This window comes from Eulemur rufifrons, chromosome 2, assembly GCF_041146395.1.
Source record: "Eulemur rufifrons isolate Redbay chromosome 2, OSU_ERuf_1, whole genome shotgun sequence".
Lineage (NCBI taxonomy): Eukaryota > Metazoa > Chordata > Mammalia > Primates > Lemuridae > Eulemur > Eulemur rufifrons.
This window is the reverse complement of record NC_090984.1, coordinates 77,122,740-77,143,359: the sequence shown is the minus strand read 5'-3', so window position 1 is coordinate 77,143,359 and position 20,620 is coordinate 77,122,740. Positions and strand designations below refer to the sequence as shown.

Below are 20,620 nucleotides of genomic sequence, written 5' to 3'. Positions count from 1 at the left end.
ATATTCAACTTGGATTTAGAATTGGAATGATAGAAGATCCAGTCACATACCCAATCTGTTCTTTGATTTTTGACTTTTGGATTACTCACTGTTCCTGATTATTCATTCACAGGTGGACTCAATTGGGAACTTGATCATGATTGTAGTGCTTCCAGCTGGGCTCCTCCTCTCATCCGGAAGACAGTGTGAGAGGTAAAAAAAAAAAATACTGAATTCTCTTCTGGCAGTGTGGGTCATACTCACTGAGACTTAAAAGCGCCTCTTCATGTATAAGGCGAGGTGGACCTAGAAAATGCCCAGTTGCACTTCTGACACTGGAAGGGGTAGTGCCTGGTCAGTTCATCCGAGCGGGCAAATTTCCACCCACAGCCATCCCAGTCACAGTGGTAGGGTTTCTCACCTGTGTGGGTTCGCAGGTGTGCCTTAAGATGAGAACTCTGTGTGTAATTTTGCCGCAGCCCGCGTAAGCACAGGTGTGGGTGGGGTTCTTTCCCGGAGCCACGATCTTCTTCTCCTCTTGGCTTTGGCTCCTCTGGCCTGCAGGAACCGGGTGGCATGAGCTCTTCGTAGTGGAGCGGCGGGACCTGCGGCTGCATCTGGTAGGACAGGAAGGGTGGGTAGTTGGGCCCGGGTGGGGATGGAAGCCCAGGGGAAGCGGCAGGGCAGGGTGACAGTCCCTGCTGCTCAGCAGTTCCTCGGGACCCAGGGTCGGGGTAGTCCTGCTGGGGAGCCGCCGCCTCAGGGGACGTCCTGTGCAGTCGGCCGGTGGCCAACGCTGAGACGGGGTCCAGCGCCTAGGTGGGCCTCTAGGGGCCGCGGACGTGCACAAGGGGACCGCCTCCCTTTGATCTTGGGGCACGTGCGCGGAGGCCGGCCGCTGTAGGGTGCCACCACGGGTGGCTGCATCAGGGCTGCCTTTGCTAACCCTGATCACCGATGGGTATTTTAAATAATTTTATAGAACATGAATTATATTTTATTGCTAAAATTAAAGTTGTTTTTTTGAATTGTTAAAGAACCTTAAACTTCTTACTATGTTTTAAAGTACTGTTAGTCATATCTATAACTTATTTGATGCCGGGTTCTTTGTCAGGGTTCGTTACTGGTATGGTAGTCTTTCAATGAGCAATTTTGATTCCTTTTATTGAAATCTAGCTCACAAAATAATTTCCAGACAGATATTATGATAAATAAGCAGGAATTGTTTGTGCATTGTCTTCATAGTGTAAACCTTGGCATAGTGCAAAATGCTCTGCTCTCAAGAAATACTATTCATGCACACAAAAATGTAAGGATAAAAAATGTTGGTGTATATATACTGTTAAAAAATTACTTTCTGCTGTTATTAGTTTTATGCTATAGAAACAAACCTTGAAGGGTACTGATAAATTGCCTTAAAGCAATTATGCTTTTAGGCCATATATCCTAATGCAGTTCTAGTACGAAGTCATACATTCTTCTTCATTTCTAAAAATATGGTCCTCGTGTCTGAGATCTTAGGGTTTATAAAAGGACGATATGGAAAGGTTAATCAGGTGAGGCCTCTTGGAAGGGCTAATTTTCATGCTAGATCTTGAAATGATTGATAAAATAGAATATTCCACAAGATGCAAAAGATATGGGAAAATAGAGATGGAAATTTAAAATATCCTCTACGATGCTAAGAAGGAGAAACACCAGGGTAAGTCATGTACAGGGAGTTAAGAAAGATGGGGTCAACGGATAAAAATGTAAGGTCTTAAACTTAGGACTGATGCATTCAAATTAGATTCATAGGTGATGTAAAATTATGTCCTTACAATTTTTTTGTATACCAGATGTGGTGAAAACTAATGAAAGACTAATTATGTAATTTCGTGTGAGATAGGTGAATAAAGTAATAGAGAGTTGTTTAGTAAAGTTCATGTTTAAGTGTCTCTATTTGGCACTAAGATGTAATGATGAAGAGAGAATTCCATTCCTTCCTTTGATTCAGTTTGGTCATCGTCTTAGGGAGATGTCTGAAGTACATGTACTATAAAGACAGGTGCTACAAGAACAAAAATAAATTTAAAAAATTACTTTTAATTGGGGAACTGAGGAGTATTTAGTGGAGAAGGTGACTTTTAAGCTAGACTTTGAAGGATTAGTAGCGTTACGATAGGCATGGATAGAGGAAAGATATTCAGGTGGAGGGACAAGGGCTGGCCAAAAGGGAAGGGTTAGCAGAGACAGGATTTTTGGTCAATGAGTTGGAAGGAATATGCAAAATAGTCAGAGGTGTTTTAAGCCCTTTGTAAAGTCTCAGTCTTTAAATCTACATGTAAAATCAGGGATGGGTGAATGGGAAGGCCTAATTCAATGTGCCAATGATTTTTTTCCCCACTTGTTTCTTACATGAGAATTATGATTTGAGTAGATAGAATCACAATTCTATTAACCATCGATAGAATTGTGGGCTAAAGTGTCAATAAAGCTAGGTAGGCTGGCATCTCAATGTCTTATACATATAAGCAATAGAACATGTATGCAGTGCCTCCACATACATTTTCTAATTCCATCCTCTCAAAACTTTTGTGAGTTAGTGAGAGAAAATATTCTCCTATCCCTATAAGGCAATTTAGATTTAGAAACACTTGCTCAAGGTTACCTAATTCATAAGGGTAGAAAGAAATTTGGACCTAGGTTTCCTAATTTCAGGTTTAGTCTAATCATACCACACATACAAAATGACAGAAATAACCATTGGAACCTACTGATTAATACTGTGAGAGGAGAATCAACAAAGAGAGGAGTAAAGAATTTACCTGAAAAATCTCTGATATCCTAGGAAAAGAACTTTATAGAGCTTGACTTTAAAGAGACAGCATTTCCTCCATTAGTTAATGGGCTAGCTATGAAAAAGCCAGCTGCTGAGATATACTGTTAATCTGCTATATCTTAATTTGAAATCAGTTGGTCTGGTCATGCCCCATTTACTTGTTATTTGAACGGACAGTGGTAAACCCTATCTTCTGTAACTAATAGAAATGAATGAGCTCTTATTAAAAGGGATCTATATTCTATTGAGTTCATGTTTACTCATATTTTATTACAAGGACAAAAGGGAGGGAAGGGTCCTTTAAGGAATTATTGTAGAATGTCTAGAAAAACAAAATAAAACAAAAATACAACATTACTGACTTTCCTTATGCAGTCGTTTATCTAACAACAGTAAGAAATTTCAAGTGTTTTATTGATGGCTCTATCAATCCTCACAATGTTGCTGTAAATCAGGTAGGTGGTAAGAATTACTATTAAGAGCAGAGGAAATTTATTTAATAATATATTTATTTGTGGCAAGAAAAAGACACATGAAAACAAGAGACTTGCGGTAAGAACACCTTAGTTTGAAATATTACACATAATAACAGGGAATAAAGAATTATTCAAGCGAGAAAAATTTAAATATAACAAATCTATTAAAATATGGAAATGCTTTCTCATATAATTGAAAATAGAAAATAAATCATAATGAAGATTAAAAATAGAAAAATTCATGACATTTCAGCTAAATTCAATAAACATTTATTGAGTGCCTAATGAATTTAAACTTTAATCATTCTCTGTTTCCAGTAAATTAAAGAATGCTGTTCCTTAAGTGCTGAGTATTAAAAAAATATTTTTAAAATGCTGAAGAAGTATCTTGAAAATATAAGCGGTGTATGAAAATGAGCTTTGATAATGATTCTAGTTGTGGGTGGTTGTGAGGAAGGAGAAGCAATAAAAATCCTTAGTAGAACCTGTGCTGAAGGATTGTATACATTATAAAAGGGTAAATAAACACAAGAATAACCTCTATCTTCAAGTACAGAGTATGGAAAAGTGCTAAAGGCTCATGATTAGCTATTCATCTTCACAATGGACAAAATTAAAAGAAAAACATTGAACCATAACATGAGAAAAATTTGGAATTGTTTGGAAGGATTTCTCAACAGTAATCATTGCCTAAGGTAACAATGCTAGATTGGGCTATCAAGGCAGGTTGTGGAACATTTTCAGACAAGAAAAGAGGTAGAGATATAGGGATATGTGACTCGTAATGTTCCTAGCGTGAGTGTGTGTGTGTATGTATGTATGTGTGTATAAAAATATAAAGGCTATAGTTTTGAGATATTTCTTAATTCTTTTTGTAAAATATGAAAGTGGGGAGGAAGCTTAAGGATGTATTGTTAATCTTTTCAGTTTATTTCTTTAATTTGTCTGAGTCTATGAGTGTAGGAAAATGCTTTTATATTAGAATTTGTTGTTACTTGCAATCAAAATTATGTCCAAACCAATTAAGTGAAGACAGAAAAATCAATTGCTCATATTGTGAGATGTCTCCACATTTTAAAGGAAGTCAAGATACATTTACTCTATGTCTCTCAGAAGCCCAAAGCATTCAAGCCTACTTGTTCCTGCCTGTCAGGGAAAAGGGGTCTCCAGCTAATTGTGACTTGATCTTCCAGAGGTATATATTCCTTCCAGAAGTATACAGATTTTAAAAGAGAAGTTAGTGAGTAAAGTCATTCTCAACCTAAAAGATAGGAACTCTAACATTTCAGGGGTAGGGTCAGAAGGAGTAGGGAAGACATGATCCTGGCAGAGGTACTTTTAATCACACCATAGAGGAAACTACCTATACTAATGGGGGACATGGGAACAAGAGATAATAAAATAGTAAATTTATAAAGTGACCAAGTTGGAATGACAAGAGAGTGAAAGAAACCGTAGAAGAAGAAGGCTGAGCAGAGAGAGGTAATCTGGTTATGGGTGAAAAAAAATAAAGATGGAGGGAGAATAAAAAGGAGGTAGAAGCCAAAGGACTATGTCCTGGTTCCAAAGTAGTCAAAGGCAGAGTCTACATGTTACTAAACAACCAATGAATTTAATGTAAAAACTAATTAAAATTGTTGTTTGCATTATGCAGACTTAATCTTAGCTACCTTATGTTAAAAAAAGAAGCTCATTTTCATCTCCTCTACTTCCTTCCTCATTTCCTTTTCTCACTTCCTACTGGATGTATCTATCTATCTGTTTCCTTCCCTCTATCCATCCATCCATCCATCCATCCATCTATTCCTCATCTAGCTACCTGTTTGGGTATTTATTTTGATTCTTTTATCAAATCCTTCAAGGTTTCACAGGTTAAAGTTGATTATAATTGTCATAACAGCTTCTCAATGATTTGAATATGAATCCTCAAATTAGATCAGTGTTTCTCTAGTGTAGTTCAAACCTCGAACAAGTTATACATTCCTTAAAATGTACATGTATTGATTAAGAATCTTTGGCGATGGTTGTGGTGATGATCCCTATGCTAGACTCTGTAATTTTAAAAATTTTACATGATGAGTTTTAAGTGCTTTAATATTTGAGAAGGATTACTATAAAACTTAAAAATGGTAAGTTTTTATGATTTTAGATATACAGCCTTTTTGGAATATTGATGTGAGTGTTGGGGTCAGAGAAATGAAGCTGGATGATATTTGAGGAGGACTTCTGAGGACTGCTCTCAGTAGGCTAACAGCAGGTTAAAGTAAATGTGCAACTGTTTTCTACATTCTTCTTACTGCTAAAAAGAAATAATTGAAATGCTGAATGCTTAACTTCATTCAGCTGTAAGCTTTGTAAGAACATTAATAAAAATTTAAAAATTCTTTTCCTGATTTTTTCTAGCTTGCATGGGTGTCTCTCATCATCCTTCCTAATCCTTTCTCTACAAAATTTTTCTTCTTGAAACTTGAGCTCGCTTTCATTACTTTTTCCATTATGCAAAGGGTGATTTAAAAAAAAAAAACTATTACAAAAGTTTTAGAACATTTATGTTACAGTTTTGACAATAGTGAATAAAAGTAGAATTGGGTACTGCTACCTCAATGAAATTATTGTTTTGTAAATACTTCAAAGGTAATTTGTATGTGATTCACACTAGGGCAAGTTTGATTGCTTATTGATTTCTGAGTATAATAGAACATTAATTTCTTTTGGAGGGGTGGATGTTTAAATTTGCCTGAAAAACGGGTTGTTGGTTTTTTTACTCTGAGCCTTTAAGATGGCTGGAATTAACCATATTTTAAAAGTTCAGGGTCTGGCTAGGTGATAAAGAAATGGCCAGTCATTTTCTCTGTAAGTCTACTAATAAATGAAAAGGGCATTTTTGATAAGTCCTATAATCTTCTCTTGCAGTAGATTATATGATTGAATTTTTCCTTTCTTCAATTCCTTTAAAGTGAAGAGAATAAAGAAAGACTACTGGGGACTGAATTATTTTTGTACAACATGATTCTGTTTGTTTTCTTAACTGTTCTAGATGAAAGTGAAAAACTTTTTAAACACATATGGAGTTTGGTGTAGTATGACATGTATGAGTGTAGCATTTTAGCTTTCTAGTACAATATTATAAGATTTTTACTTTGGAAGAAAAATTTCATACCCTTATGTGTCCCCATGATAGTCTTTTCCATGAAAGAAACAAGATAAAACATTAGCTGAGCCTCTTGATTTATAAACTGTGCAGCTTTGAGAATATTGTTAGACTTTTAAAAACAAGGAAATGCGATCACAAGGAAATATTATGAGTTGTGGTTGAATGCAAAAATTAGTTTGGGGGAAGTATATTGGCTCAATCCTGTAAGCTAATTATCCGTATCTTATTAAGATTGGATGTATTTCCATCACAGATTTCTTTCTTGCTAGTTGGCTCAAGATAGTTTCATACTAGTAGAGGGAAACAGAGAATTCAAATTACCTGAATACTTCAAGTGAGAAAGTGATTCTCCTTAAATATTAAGTTTAATGAGGCTAAAAGTTGTTTTAAGTGACCTCTGAGCCAGTCTTCCCTAACCCACCCACAATGGCCAACCAAATTTAGTACTTATACAAATAATTTTTTCTAAAAAAAGAGAGAGGAGACCTCTTTATAGAGAATAGTGGACAAAGAATTAGAAGGAAAATTACTTTCTACTTAGGGGTTCAGCTACCTATGCCCCCTAATTCCCCATTAAAGGCTCTGAGGCAGGTTACTTACACATTCCAAGAGTCCTGCACAGATGGGTTGGAGCTGATCGGACTTTACAGATCTCCTGAGAACCATGCATGAGTGTTCCCTGTAACCAGGGTTTATCCTTGTACTTCTACCATTCTCTCCTCTGCTTTAGTTAATTGGGATGTTCTTACTAATGCAACTCTCCAAAGCTTTTACCTAAGATGTAGTACTTATTTTTCATTGGTTTTTAAATAGAAGCGGATGTTAAATTGGAGGTTTTAACTAAGACTACAATATATCAGATACCATTGTTAGCCATGAAACAGACACTGTACAAAGTTTAAAGTGGATTTTTAAAAAATTGCTGACTATTGCTCTTCCTGTGGGGCATGTCCTCCTTCATTTTAAGCCAAGAGAGGGGACATTCAGAAAGCTTGATTTGTATATCTGTTAGCAAATGAACTGAAGGGGACATTGGACTCAGACTATACTCCTAGGGGTTGTGAAGGCAAAGGCCAAGGAAATGTTATCCCAGACTGGAGTGGATCACAGGTTCAAGGGAGCTTGAATCAGGGTCTTCCCAATGCTGCCCAATAGGGTGATTTGGGGGACACTAGAGAGAAGCTGGAAGTGACTGCCAAATTAATAGAGGATGAGGAAGGAGTAAAAACTGCTTGCAGGGAGTGAATTTGCCTGGGTCAAGGAACTGAATGTTAGAGTCCACTCTAATGCTGGGCATCTCTAAAGAACCTGAAATTGACCCCATCAGAGAAAGCCGGCAGTAAATATCTGCTGGATACAGAGTGTGCAAAGTCAGTTTAGGGCTGTGCACTCAACAAGTGCTGATGAAACCATGAGGCCTGACTCAGTTTTTGGCAAAGATGGAGGATAAACTACCCTCACAGAATAAGTTTAGAGGGCGTTAGAGCATAATGGTGTGTTCTGATTATATCCCATGAGTCCAACTTGGTAAGATAATAATACAACATGCACAATTCCTAAGACCTGCTTAAATAATAAGAGGTTAATTATTATTGGCTTAATTGGTTTAATCTTAATAAAGAAAACAATGTTTAATAAAACTGGAAATCAAACATTTTAATTTTCAATCATTACAAAATTTTTTATTTTCTTCTTGTAATAAAGCAACACATTGTAAATAAAAATACTTAATGGTGACTCTTTTTCCAAGATGAGATAATTGCAAACCACTAGAATATTGTCCCATAGTACATTCTTGTTTAATTATGCATAATCAAGTTTCCCCTTTATTTTATTATAGTGTAGCTTAGCATCTTGTTTGAGATACTTATAAGGAGGTCTTTTTATTTCCCCAAAGCCTTGCAATGACAGCATTCAGAGAGCCAGTAGACCTAGAAACCACTGCCAATTCCCTTCCAGGTGATTTGTCAAAGTCCAGGTGGGCTGCCTAATTATTAGGCCATGTTCGTTCAGGCTGGCATCTTGCAAGGCCGAGATGGTAGTGGCTGCCCTTTTGCCTGGTGTAGACTTTGTTTTTGCTTTATTTTATATCAATTTTTTTAGACAAAAAAAGTTTACAATATGTGTAATCTTTTTTTTTTTTTTATTTCAGCTTATTATAGGGGATACAAAAGTTCAGGTTACATACGTTGCCCATGTACCTGTCCTCCCAAGCCAAAGCTCTAGGCGTGACTGTTCCCCAGACAGTGCTCATTGCACTCATCATGTAGGTATATACCCATCCCCTCCTCGCATCCCCCCCTCCCCGAGTCAGCACCTTCAAGCGTTACCATTCCCCAGACGGTGCACAACACACTCATCATGTAGGCACACACCCATCCCCTCCCTCCACCCCCACCTCAGTCTGATATCCTATTGGTATCATTCCCAGATGTGAATTTAGGTGATGATCAGGGAAACCAATTTTCTGGTGAGTACATGTGATGCTTGTTTTTCCATTCTTGGGATACTTCACTTAATATAATGTGTTCCAACTCTCTCCAGGAGAACCATAGAGATGTCATATCTCCGTTATTTCCTATAGCTGAGTAATATTCCATGGCATACATATACCACAGCTTACTAATCCAATCATGTATTGATGGGCATTTGGGTTGTTTCCACATCTTTGCAATTGTGAATTGTGCTGCTATAAACATTCAGGTACATGTGTCTTTATTATAGAATGACCTTGTTTCCTTTGGGTATATGCCCAATAATGGGATTGCTGGATCAAATGGTAGGTCTACTTGAATCTGTTTAAGATATCTCCATAATGCTTTCCACAGGGGTTGCACTAGTTTGCAGTCGCACCAGCAGTGTATGAGTGTTCCTGTCTCTCCACATCCACGCCAACATGTGTAGTTTTGGGACTTTTTGATAAAGGCCATTCTCACTGGAGTTAAGTGATATCTCATTGTGGTTTTGATTTGCATTTCTCTGATGATTAGGGATGTTGAGCATTTTTTCATATGTTTGTTAGCCATTCTTATATCCTCTTTTGAGAAATTTCTAGTCATGTCTTTTGCCCACTTTTTGATAGGGTTGTTTGATTTTTTTCTTGCTGATTTTCCTGAGTTCTAAATAGATTCTTGTTATCAGTCCTTTATCTGATGTGTAGTATGCAAAAATTTTTTCCCATTCTGTAGGTGGTCTGTTTATTCTCATGACTGTTTCTTTGGCTGTGCAGAAGCTTTTTAACTTAATCAGGTCCCATTCATTTATTTTTGTTGTTGCTGTGATTGCCTTAGGGGTCTTCTTCATAAATTCTTTGCCAAGGCCAATGTCTGTAAGAGTCCTTCCTACATTTTCTTCTAGAATTCTAATCGTTTCACACCTAAGGTTTAAGTCTGTTATCCACCGTGATTTGATTTTTGTGAGAGGTGAAAGCTGTGGGTCCTGTTTCAGTCTTCTACATGTGGCTATCCAATTTTCCCAGCACCATTTATTGAATAGGGATTCTTGTCCCCAGAGTATGTTTTTGCCTGCTTTGTCAAAGATTTGGTGTCTATATAAGGATGGTTTTATATTTGGATTTTCTGTTGTGTTCCACTGGTCTGTGTCCCTGCACTTGTGCCAATACCAGGCAGTTTTAAGAACCACAGCCTTGTAATATAGTTTGAAGTCTGGCAAATTAATACCTCCCATTTTGTTTTTATTGCTTAAAATTGCTTTTGCTATACGGGGTCTTCTCTGATTCCATACAAAGTGTATAATTATTTTCTCTACATCTGTGAAAATTGATGTTAGTAATTTAATAGGGATTGCATTGAATCTATAGATCACTTTGGGTAGTATAGACATTTTAACAATGTTGATTCTTCTGATCCACGTGCATGGTATGGTTTTCCACCTATTTACAAGTTCTGCTATTTCCTTCCTCAGTGTTTCATAGTTTTCCCTATAGAGGTCCTTTACCTCTTTAGTTAAATATATTCCTAGATATTTTATTTTCTTTGTTGCTATTTTGAAGGGTACTGAGTCTTTAATTTGGTTCTCCGATGAACTGTTATTGGCATATATTAATGCCTCTGATTTGTGTATATTGATTTTGTAACCTGAGACTTTGCTGTATTCGTTAATCAATTCCAGGAGTCTCATGGTTGAATCCTGGGGGTTTTCCAGATATAACATCATATCATCAGCAAAGAGTGAGAGTTTGATCTCTTCTTTCCCTATTTGGACTCCTTTGATTCTGCTCTCTTGCCTGATAGCTCTCGCAAGGACTTCCAATACTATGTTGAAAAGTAATCGGGACAGTGGGCAGCCCTGTCTGGTTCCAGTTCTAAGTGGGAATGCTTTCAATTTTTCTCCATTCAGCATGATGTTGGCTGTGGGTTTGTCATATATGGCTTGTATCATTTTTAGGTAGGTTCCATCTATGCTTATTTTGTTAAGTGTTCTTATCATAAAAGGGTGTTGAATTTTGTCAAATGCTTTTTCTGCATCTATTGAGAGGATCATATGGTTTTTGTTTTTCTTCTATTTATGTGGTGAATTACATTTATAGATTTACGTATGTTGAACCACCCCTGCATCTCTGGGATGAAGCCCACTTGGTCGTGATGGATTATTTTTTTGATAAGTACTTGGATTCGATTTGCTAGGATTTTATTGAGAATTTTTGCATCTATATTCATAAGAGAAATTGGTCTGTAGTTCTCTATTTTTTTGTTGCATCCTTTCCTGGTTTTGGTATCTATGTTATATTGGCTTGGTAAAACGTGTTGGGGAGAATTCCGTCCTTCTCAATATTGGAGAATAGTTTATGTAGGATGGGCACTAGTTCTTCTTTGTAGGTGTGGTAAAATTCGGGTGTGAACCCATATGGACCAGGGCTTTTCTTTTTGGGAAGGTTTTTTATTGCTGTTTCGATTTCAGTTCTTGATATTGGTCTATTCAGGAAATCTATTTCTTCCTGGTTGAGCCTGGGAAGGCTATGTGTTTCTAAAAATTTGTCCATTTCCTCCACATTCTCCAGTTTGTTTGCATAAAGATTCTTGTAGAATTCATAGATGATATCGTGTATCTCTGTGGCATCGGTTGTGATTTCTCCTTTCGTGTTCCTAATGGAGGTTATTAGAGATTTTTCTTTTGTGCTCTTGGTTAGTCTAGCCAGAGGTGTGTCTATTTTGTTTATCTTTTCAAAGAACCAACTTTTTATTTTATTAATTTCCCTTATGGGTTCTTTGTTGTCCTTTTCATTTAATTCTGATTTGATCTTAGTAATTTCTCACCTTTTGCTGGGTTTGGGGTCGGTCTGTTCTTCTTTCTCCAGCTCTTTGAGTCTATTCATTAGGTTGTCTATTTGCGAGTTTTCTGTCTTTTTGATATAGGCATTTATGGATATGAATTTTCCTCTCAGGACTGCTTTAGCTGCGTCCCATAGATTTTGATAAGTTGTATCTCCATTGTCGTTTAATTCAAAGATACTTTTTATTTCCGTCTTGATTGCTTCCTTCATAGAATAATTGTTCAGGAGAAAGTTGTTTAGCTTCCATGAGTTAGAGTAGGAATGAGGGTTTCTGTTTGGGTTCATTATTACTTTTATTCCACTGTGATCTGAGAAGATGCATGTTATAATTTCTATTTTTTTAAATTTTTTAAGACATGCTTTATGGCCTAGGATATGATCAATCTTAGAGAATGTCCCATGAGCTGATGAGAAGAATGTATATTCTGTGGACTTTGGGTAGAATGTCCTGTAGATGTCAGTCAGGCCCATGTGTTCTAGGATTCTATTTAAGTCCATTATTTCTTTGTTTATTTTCTGTTTGGAGGATCTGTCCTGTACTGTCAGTGGGGTGCTAAAGTCTCCAGCTATTACGGTATTGTATCTATCATTTGGTTCAGATCAAGTAGGGTTTGCTTTATGAATCTGGGTGCACCTAAGTTGGGTGCATATATATTAAGTATAGTCATGTCTTCTTGTTGAATTGTGCCTTTCACCATTATATAGTAACCATATTTGTCTTTTATTACTTTTGTTGGTTTAAAAACTAAGTTATTGGAAATTAAGGCTGCCACACCAGCTTTCTTTTGGCTACCGTTTGCTTGAAATAGCGATTTCCATCCTTTTATTTTCAGTCTAAATGCATCTTTGCAGGTTAGGTGAGTTTCCTGAAGACAGCAGATACTTGGTTTGTGTTTTTTTATCCATTGGGTCAGTCTATGTCTCTTGAGTGGGGAATTCAAGCCATTCACATTTATTGAGAAAACTGATAAGTGGGACAGATTTCTGTTCAGCTTGTTGGGTAGAACTTCACTGGTATGTTTTCTCTCTTGAGCCATTGTGTTCGCTGGAATTTGATCTTTAGCTCTTGAGTAGTTTTACATTTGTGGGTCTTTCTTGTGCTGGTTCATGTGCAACTCTCTTTTGAGTACTTCTTGGAGGGCTGGTCTTGTCTTGGTGAATTCCCTCAGTCCTTGTTTGTCTGAGAATGTCTTGATTTCTCCTTTGTATAGAAAACTTAGCTTAGCTGGGTACAAGATTCTAGGCTGGGCATTATTCTGTTTCAGAAGAGTGAGAATGGGGCCCCAACCTCTTCTTGCTTGTAAGGTTTCAGTTGAGAAATCTGGCGTAATTCTAATGGGCTTTCCTTTGTATGTTACTTGTTTCTTTCTCCTTACAGCTCGAAGACTGGACTCTTTAGTGGATATTTTGGTCAGCTTGATGACTACGTGGCGTGGTGTTTTCTTATTTGCTATGAATCTCCCAGGGGTCCTTTTAGCTTCTTTTTTTTTTTTTTTTTTTTTTGAGACAGAGTCTCACTCTGTTGCCCAGGCTAGAGTGAGTGCCGTGGCGTCAGCCTAGCTCACAGCAACCTCAAACTCCTGAGCTCAAGCGATCCTCCTGTCTCAGCCTCCCGAGTAGCTGGGACTACAGGCATGCACCACCATGCCCGGCTAATTTTTTCTCTATATATTTTTTAGCTGTCCATATAATTTCTTTCTATTTTTAGTAGAGATGGGGTCTCGCTCTTGCTCAGGCTGGTCTCGAACTCCTGAGCTCAAACGATCCGCCCACCTCGGCCTCCCAGAGTGCTAGGATTACAGGCGTGAGCCACCGCGCCCGGCCCCCTTTAGCTTCTTGAACCTGTATATCAAGAGTTTTAGCAAGGCCTGGAAAATTTTCCTCTATTATGTCTTCAAATAGCTTATCCAGCCCTTGCTTATTATCTTCTTCATCCTCAGGAATGCCAATAACTCTCATGTTAGGTTTCTTCACATAATCCCACATTTCTTGAAGACTCTGATCATTTCTCTTATTTCTTTGTTCTATCTCTGTGACTGAGTTATTTAATTGGAAACAGTTATCTTCAATTTCTGAGATTCTTTCCTCTGTTTGATCTACCCTACTCTTGAGACTTTCCACAGTGTTTTGTAGCTCTCTGAATAAATTCTTCATTTCTAGCAGTTCAGTTTGGTTTTTCTTCAATATTTCAATTTCTTTAGTGAATTTTTCTTCCAAATCCTGTATTTTTTTTGTGTTTTTTTTGTGTCAGTTATCCATTATTTCTTGTATATTATTCAGCCTGTTTATAATCCATAATTGAAATTCTTCCTGTAACATGTTGGTATTTTGAGTCTGGTTTGTGTCGATTGGTTGAGAGCTGGTATTTCTCTTTGGGAGTGAGATTTCCGTTTGATTCTTTGTGCTCCCTGTGTTTTTTCGCTGGGCCCTTCCCATCTAAATTTATCGTTAGATCTTTTCTTACAGTTTTAGTCTGGTTAACAGCACACTTTGTACTCTGTTCTTAGGCTGTGAAGCAATCTAGGTATGTTGCTTCCTTTGTCAAGAGGGGGAGACTGTTGTGTATTGTTTAGAGGTTTTTCTACCTCAGTTAGGGGGCTGCTTTTGGTGGGTCCAGCCCTAGAGGATTGGAGTGACCCAAGACTGCTTTGGTGAGTGAAGTCACTGTGTTGTGGTCTTTCAGTAAGCAGGCAGGATCCACACTAGTTGCAGGCAGAAATTCTCTCTGTTTTTGTTTGTTGTTTCTTTTTCCTTTGGTTCTTTCTCTATAGGGGTGGTTTCTGTCTCTTTCTGCAGGAAACACACTGGCTACGCGGAGTGGGCAGTGCCTTCGCTCATTCAGCGCCCTAGCTGCTGTAGCTCCCATTGGCAAAAGTTTGCCCTAGTCCAATGTCCCCAGGGACCAGGCTCCACACTCTTGCATCTGGAGAAGTACCCGGTGTTTATACAAGGGCGGGGCCCTTATATAGCATCCACAGGCCAGGGGAGGGAGCTGCCCAAGGAGCTGCTGGGCACCCTATGGCTCTGCAGCGGCCAGGCTGTGGGCCCCAAGATGGCGACCGCATGTCAGCAGATCGCCGACGCTGGGGGTGACTGCTCAGGGTGCGGCAGGCACTGGAGCTGGGGGCCTAGTGAGCTCCGAAGCCCACCGTGGCTCCCCAGCTAGAAGGCCACAAAAAACAAACAAACAAAAAAAAACACTAAACAAAACAACAACTCCCCCCCCAAAAAAACAAAACACCCAAAAGCAAAGCAAAGGAGGGGGAAAAAAAAGAAAGAAAAACAACAAAACAAAAACAAAACAATAAAATCTGTGGTTTGACGCTCCTATTCTGCTTTTCACCTTAGGGCAGCTCCATCTCTCCTCACCCAGTGTGGTCTCGGCTGAGATCCTCCAGTGTCCAAGCTGTCTCCCGATATTGTCTCCTGTCTACAGAGATTATGCAAAGCCTGCGCTCTTGGCTGGGTTCACGTACTAGTGGAGCGAGCCACCCAGGGAGCCGCTGGGTGCCTTATGGCTCCGCAGTGGCTATGCCATGGACTACAAGATGGCAACCATGCGCCCGCGGAACACTGGCACTGGGGGGGTTGATGTTCTGGGTCTGGCAAGCACCAGAGTTGGGGGTCTGGTGAGCAAAGACGCCCACTGGAGCTCTCCGGCTAGGGAACCGCAGAAAAACTAGCAAAGAAATATAAAAATATCTGTGGTTCGGCGACCCTTTGTTGCTTTTCTCCTTAGTGCAGCTCTGTCCCTCCTTGCCCAGCGCGGTCTCCGCTCAGATCCCCCAGGGTCCAAGCTGTCTCCCGATATTGTCTCTTGTCTACAGAGATTATGCAAAGCCTGCGCTCTTGGCTGGGTTCACGTAATAGTGGAGTGAGCCGCCCAGGGAGACACTCAGTGCCCTATGGCTCTGCAGCGGCTATGCTGTGGACTTCAAGATGGCGACCGCGCACCTGCAGAACGCTGGCACTGGGGGGGTTGATGTTCTGAGTCCGGCAAGCACCAGAGTCGGGGGTCTGGCGAGCAAAGACGCCCACTGGAGCTCTCCGGCTAGGGAATCGCCAAAAAAAAGCAAAGAAATTCAAAAAGATCTGTGGTTCGACGACCCTTTGTTTCTTTATGCCTTAGCGCAGCTCCGTCCCTCCTCGCCCAGTGCAGTCTCGGCTGAGATCCCCCAGGGTCTAAGCTGTTTTCCCAAAAATGTCTCCTGTCCGCAGAGCCCCACATCTCCCATGGTGATTCTGCACCGGCTTCAGGCAGGTCTCTAATTAAGTGGATGTGGAGGTCAGTGGGGAGAACAAGCCGCTTTCCTAGGAGGCTGTCCCTGCCCCACCCCACTCGATGGTGAGGCAGGTGCAGCCGTCCCACACTCCGCTGTCTATTGTCTGTCCCGCACTCTCCAGAATTTTGCTATCCTATTTCCCGTTCATCTCAGACTTTTCTTGCTCTGTGTGTCCCACATTGATTCTCCGTGGATTCACACCGCTGTTCTTGTGGGGCAGTGGTCTTCTAGTGTTGTGGTAGGTCGAGATCCATGCCTTCCTCTCTGGGAGCACGAATCCAGACGTTCACCACCACTCTGCCATCACTCCTCAATATGTGTAATCTTTAAAAAAAATACAGTAGCGCCCCCATACACAATTTTGCTTCCCCCAGTTTCAGTTACCCACAGTCAACCATGATCTGAAAATATTAAGTAAAAAGTTCTAGAAATAAGCAATTCATAAGTTTTAAAGTGTGTGCCATTTTGAGTAGCGTGATGAAATCTTGTGTTGTCCTGCTCCATCCTCCCAGGATGTGAACCATCCTTGTGTCCAGCTTACATAGGCTACATACACTACCCTCCCGTTAGTCATTTAGTAGAATTCTTGGTTATCAGATCGACTGTCTCCGTATTGCAGTGTTTGTGTTTGGGTAACCCTCATTTTATTTAATTGTTCTATTTTATTCTTTCTTAGTTATTGTTGTTAATTCCTTACTGTGCCTAATTTACAAATTTAACTTTATCATAGATAAGTTTAGGAAAAAACATAATATATATAGAATTATTATTTCAGGCATCCACTGGGGGTCTTGAAACATATCCCCTGTGGAAAAAGGGACCTGATTTCTATTTAGCGTAGAGATCTTACAATGATTTGACTGCAGAGAGTTGTTTGTAACTGCTTCACTCTGCTCTATTTTCAGTCTTGTAGTTTCTGTTGTGATGCTCAGACAAACCCATTATGGCTGCTACTAATACAATTCTCTTTAATTATTGTCATCCTTCTTAGATTTCTTCTCAGTGTCCCTTACATGTTTTCGTCCTCCATATGGATTCCCCAAAGTTTATACATTGATTTTTGCGGTGGACACTGTTGTTGCCCCATCCGTATCCTCTTTACCTGCCAGTGCTTCCAATTTAACAGTTGCTTTTGGTGTTTGCTGATAATGCTTCACAACTGACCTCTTCTCCAAAGACTTCCCTGAAAAATGAGCCAGGCCCTTCTCCCTTCCCAGTGCAGCCTGCAGCTAACAAGTCTCTGACGGGAGAAGAGCTCTAGAAGGCTGGCCTCCTTGCCCCAAGGTGGGGCCAGCTCTGTGGTGTGTTGCTGATTCAGAAATTCCCATGGGATTAAGTTGAGGCTAAACTTCATCTGAGACCACATCCTTGCTTAGATTTTTTTTTCGCTGCCCTGCTGTGCTTCCTTCACTCCCTTTCTCCTGAGGGCACTCCTTTAATAAGTAACTTGAATAAGAATTTCCATCTCAGACTCTGTTTCTACGGAACCCAATTTAAGATAGTCATTTTGTTCTCTCGTTACGGCTCCTCTCTAGGCAATCATGTGGCTTCAACAAAAACTAATATATTGACTTTCAAACTCTGCAGATCCTATCTCATTTTTTATATTTCAAAATATTAAGGGGGTACAGATGGTTTTGATACATGGCTTGAGTAAGGGCTATAAATGGGCCTATCACTTGAATAGTGTTCATTGTAGCCATTAGGTGGGTTTTTGTTCTTCCCCATCTTCCCCCTCCTCCCTTTCCAATGACTTTTACTTTCCTCTGTGTACTTGTGTGGCCATTGGTTAGTTCCAATTTATTAGAGAGTACGTGTGGTGTTTGTTTTTCCATTCTTAAGATACTTCACTTAAGATAATGGTTTCCAGTTCCTTCCAAATTGCTGCAAAAAGCATTAATTCATTCTTTTTTATTCTCCATGGTATACATATGTTACATTATGCAAAAATGCTCAACATCACTAATCATCAGGGAAATGCAAATTAAAACCATAATGAGATATCACCTTACTCCTGTTAGAATGGCATTCATTAAAAAGTCCAAAAACAATAGATGCTGGTGTGGATGCAGAGAGAAAGGAATGCTTATACACTGTTGGTGAGACAGCAAATTAGTACAAGCCCTATGGAAAACAGTATGGAGGTTTCTGAAAGATCATGTCCCTTATCTATTTTCCAAACTGAGAAGTATAACTACCTACTTTTTTAGGTTTTGTCACATTTGGAACTGCCTCATATCTCTGGGCAAGTCTGTATTTTGATTCTTTTTAATTGCATTAATTTAGAAATTTCAGGAACATTAAAGTCTGAGACTGGCCAAAAGCTTCATATGCCCTTTATTAATTATCAAATGCAGTAGTCTTGTGAATATAACATATTCCTATAGGCACATCAAGATGTGAACAGCAGCATAAATGACAGACTTGGATTGTGTGTAGTTCCTGCCATGGCAGCCTTAACTCTAAAAAGTTTTTACCTTCTAAAGAAAGCCTGTCAAAGTTCAAGAAAATAAAAATGATGCTTTTATAGGGAATTCCTTGATTCCATACCAGTTTATATTAAAAAAAAACAGGTCACAAAAACCTCAATACCTTGATCATTTTTAGTGATTTATTTGCTGTAAGCTTCATAACACTGCTGTGCTACAAAATAGTGAAGTTAGCCTCTCTGACTGAATCCTTTCTTGAGATCCACAGGCAGAAATGAGTAGTCAGAGGCTGAATCTTGTGTACACATCTCTATTATGGTACTGACCACATTGCATTTCAATTGTTTTCTTGTTTCCATGCCCTCTACTCCTTAGGGACATGAATTATGTGTTTTTTCCTCTTTTCTTTTTTTTTTTTTTGAAAGAAGGTAAAAATAGAGACAAAGCAAGAAAAATAGGGAAAGGATTCCAAGGTAGAGAAGAGCCTTTGACTGTCAGTTTTTAATTTATTGCTTCTCAGCTCTATATGAACCCTTCCATGTATTCTCTGTGATAAACAATAAAATTCCTGCAAGTATTTCTTCTTTAAAGTGAGTACCATGTTAAGCTCTCTCAGTAGAGCATGTGGGGCAGACCAGGCAGGAGGAAGAGGCTCTCTTGCAGGTTCTTGTGCAGACCATGGTTTGGTGGTTCGAGTGTAAGGATGTCTGGTGGCTCCTTTTCCAGCCATAGACTCCAAATATGGTTTTTCCATGACTTTGCAGCCTGAGCCTGGCTATAGCCTTTCCGTAGCCCTCTTGGCACAGAAACCAGAGCTGCTACATACCCTGCATGATCTGAAGGCCTTGTGCTCCAACCAGCACTCAGACTCTCATTGTGCACTCATGTCACCAATTACTGATCACTTGCTTCCCCACCTGCACTCTGGCAGGTGCCTATTTCTTGCCCAGCAAATCCAGACCAGCTCGGGCCTGATCAAACCAATGAAATTCCTTGCTCTCCAGTGGGAAAACCATGCCTCCTCCAGCAAGATCTGAATGGCTTCCAAATTTATTCCTCCTTGGGTACTCTCCATTAGCCCTGGGGTGCTGTATACAGTTTCCTTATATCTTATAGTTATTTATCATAGTTAATAAGTCTTTAGATTAACTTTCTCTCGTGTAACTTACTGTGTGATTTCTGTCTCCTGATTAGATTTAGACTGCTACAGTATCCATGCTACAGAATGTTTTCTGCAGGTTAGCATAAGTGAAATACTTAACATTGCACATTTACATTAGTTTGTATAGCAAAATATATTGGAACCTAAGGAAGTCATAATTTCTTTTATTATTTCAATTTTTGAGCACAAAATTTGGTATTTATTTTTATCTTTACTAGTATCCTGGATCAGATACATTTAAAAAAATTTATTCTTGCTTAAGACTTGTCATATAATTACAGTTTTGAGCTGTGAGCCTTGTAGACATTACTTAGAAGTAAAAGGGCATATGGGATCCGTTAGTGTAAAACTGAAGATGTTTTTATTCCCCCTATTTGGAAAGATTGTTATGGGATATTAGGAATGTGTACTAGACAAAGAGAGTCAAAATCAGATGTGGGCTAATATTGAACATGAGCGAGAATATAAAAAAAGCCAATCAAAGACACTGAAGAGTGCTACTGAGCATGCTATGCATCAGTCAAATTTGACTATTCCAGTTGTTAGAATTTTTTAATTGACATATTATAATTGTACATTTTTAAGGGGTAAGTTTGACATTTTGATACATGTGTATGTTGTATAGTGATAAAATCAGGGTAGTTTGTATCCATCACCTCATGCATTTATCATTATTTTGTGGTAGACTCATTCAAAAACCTCTCTTCTACCTATTTTGTGATATATAGCACTTCATTGCCAACCAGAGCTACCCTACTGTGCAATTAGTACACCAGAACTTACTAATGGATGGCAGGATATGAAAACAAGCAAAAGAAAAAGAAAGAAAAAGAACACCAGAACTTATTCTTCCTATATAATCATAACTTTGTGCCCATTAATCAACTTCTCCCGAACCTCCCCTCCCCTCCCCCTTCCCTAGTCTCTAGTAACTACTGTTCTACTCTCTACTTCTGTGATATCAATTTTCTTCTTCTTCTTTTTTTTTGTTTTTAGATTCCACATGAGTGAGATAATGTAGTA

At 39.0% G+C, this 20,620-nt stretch overlaps 1 pseudogene; it reads right to left on the bottom strand.

Annotated features, from left to right (window-relative positions):
• Window positions 1-249: 249 nt before the first annotated feature.
• On the bottom strand, window positions 250-943 carry LOC138398391 (Krueppel-like factor 4 pseudogene; annotated as a pseudogene).
• Window positions 944-20,620: the final 19,677 nt, after the last annotated feature.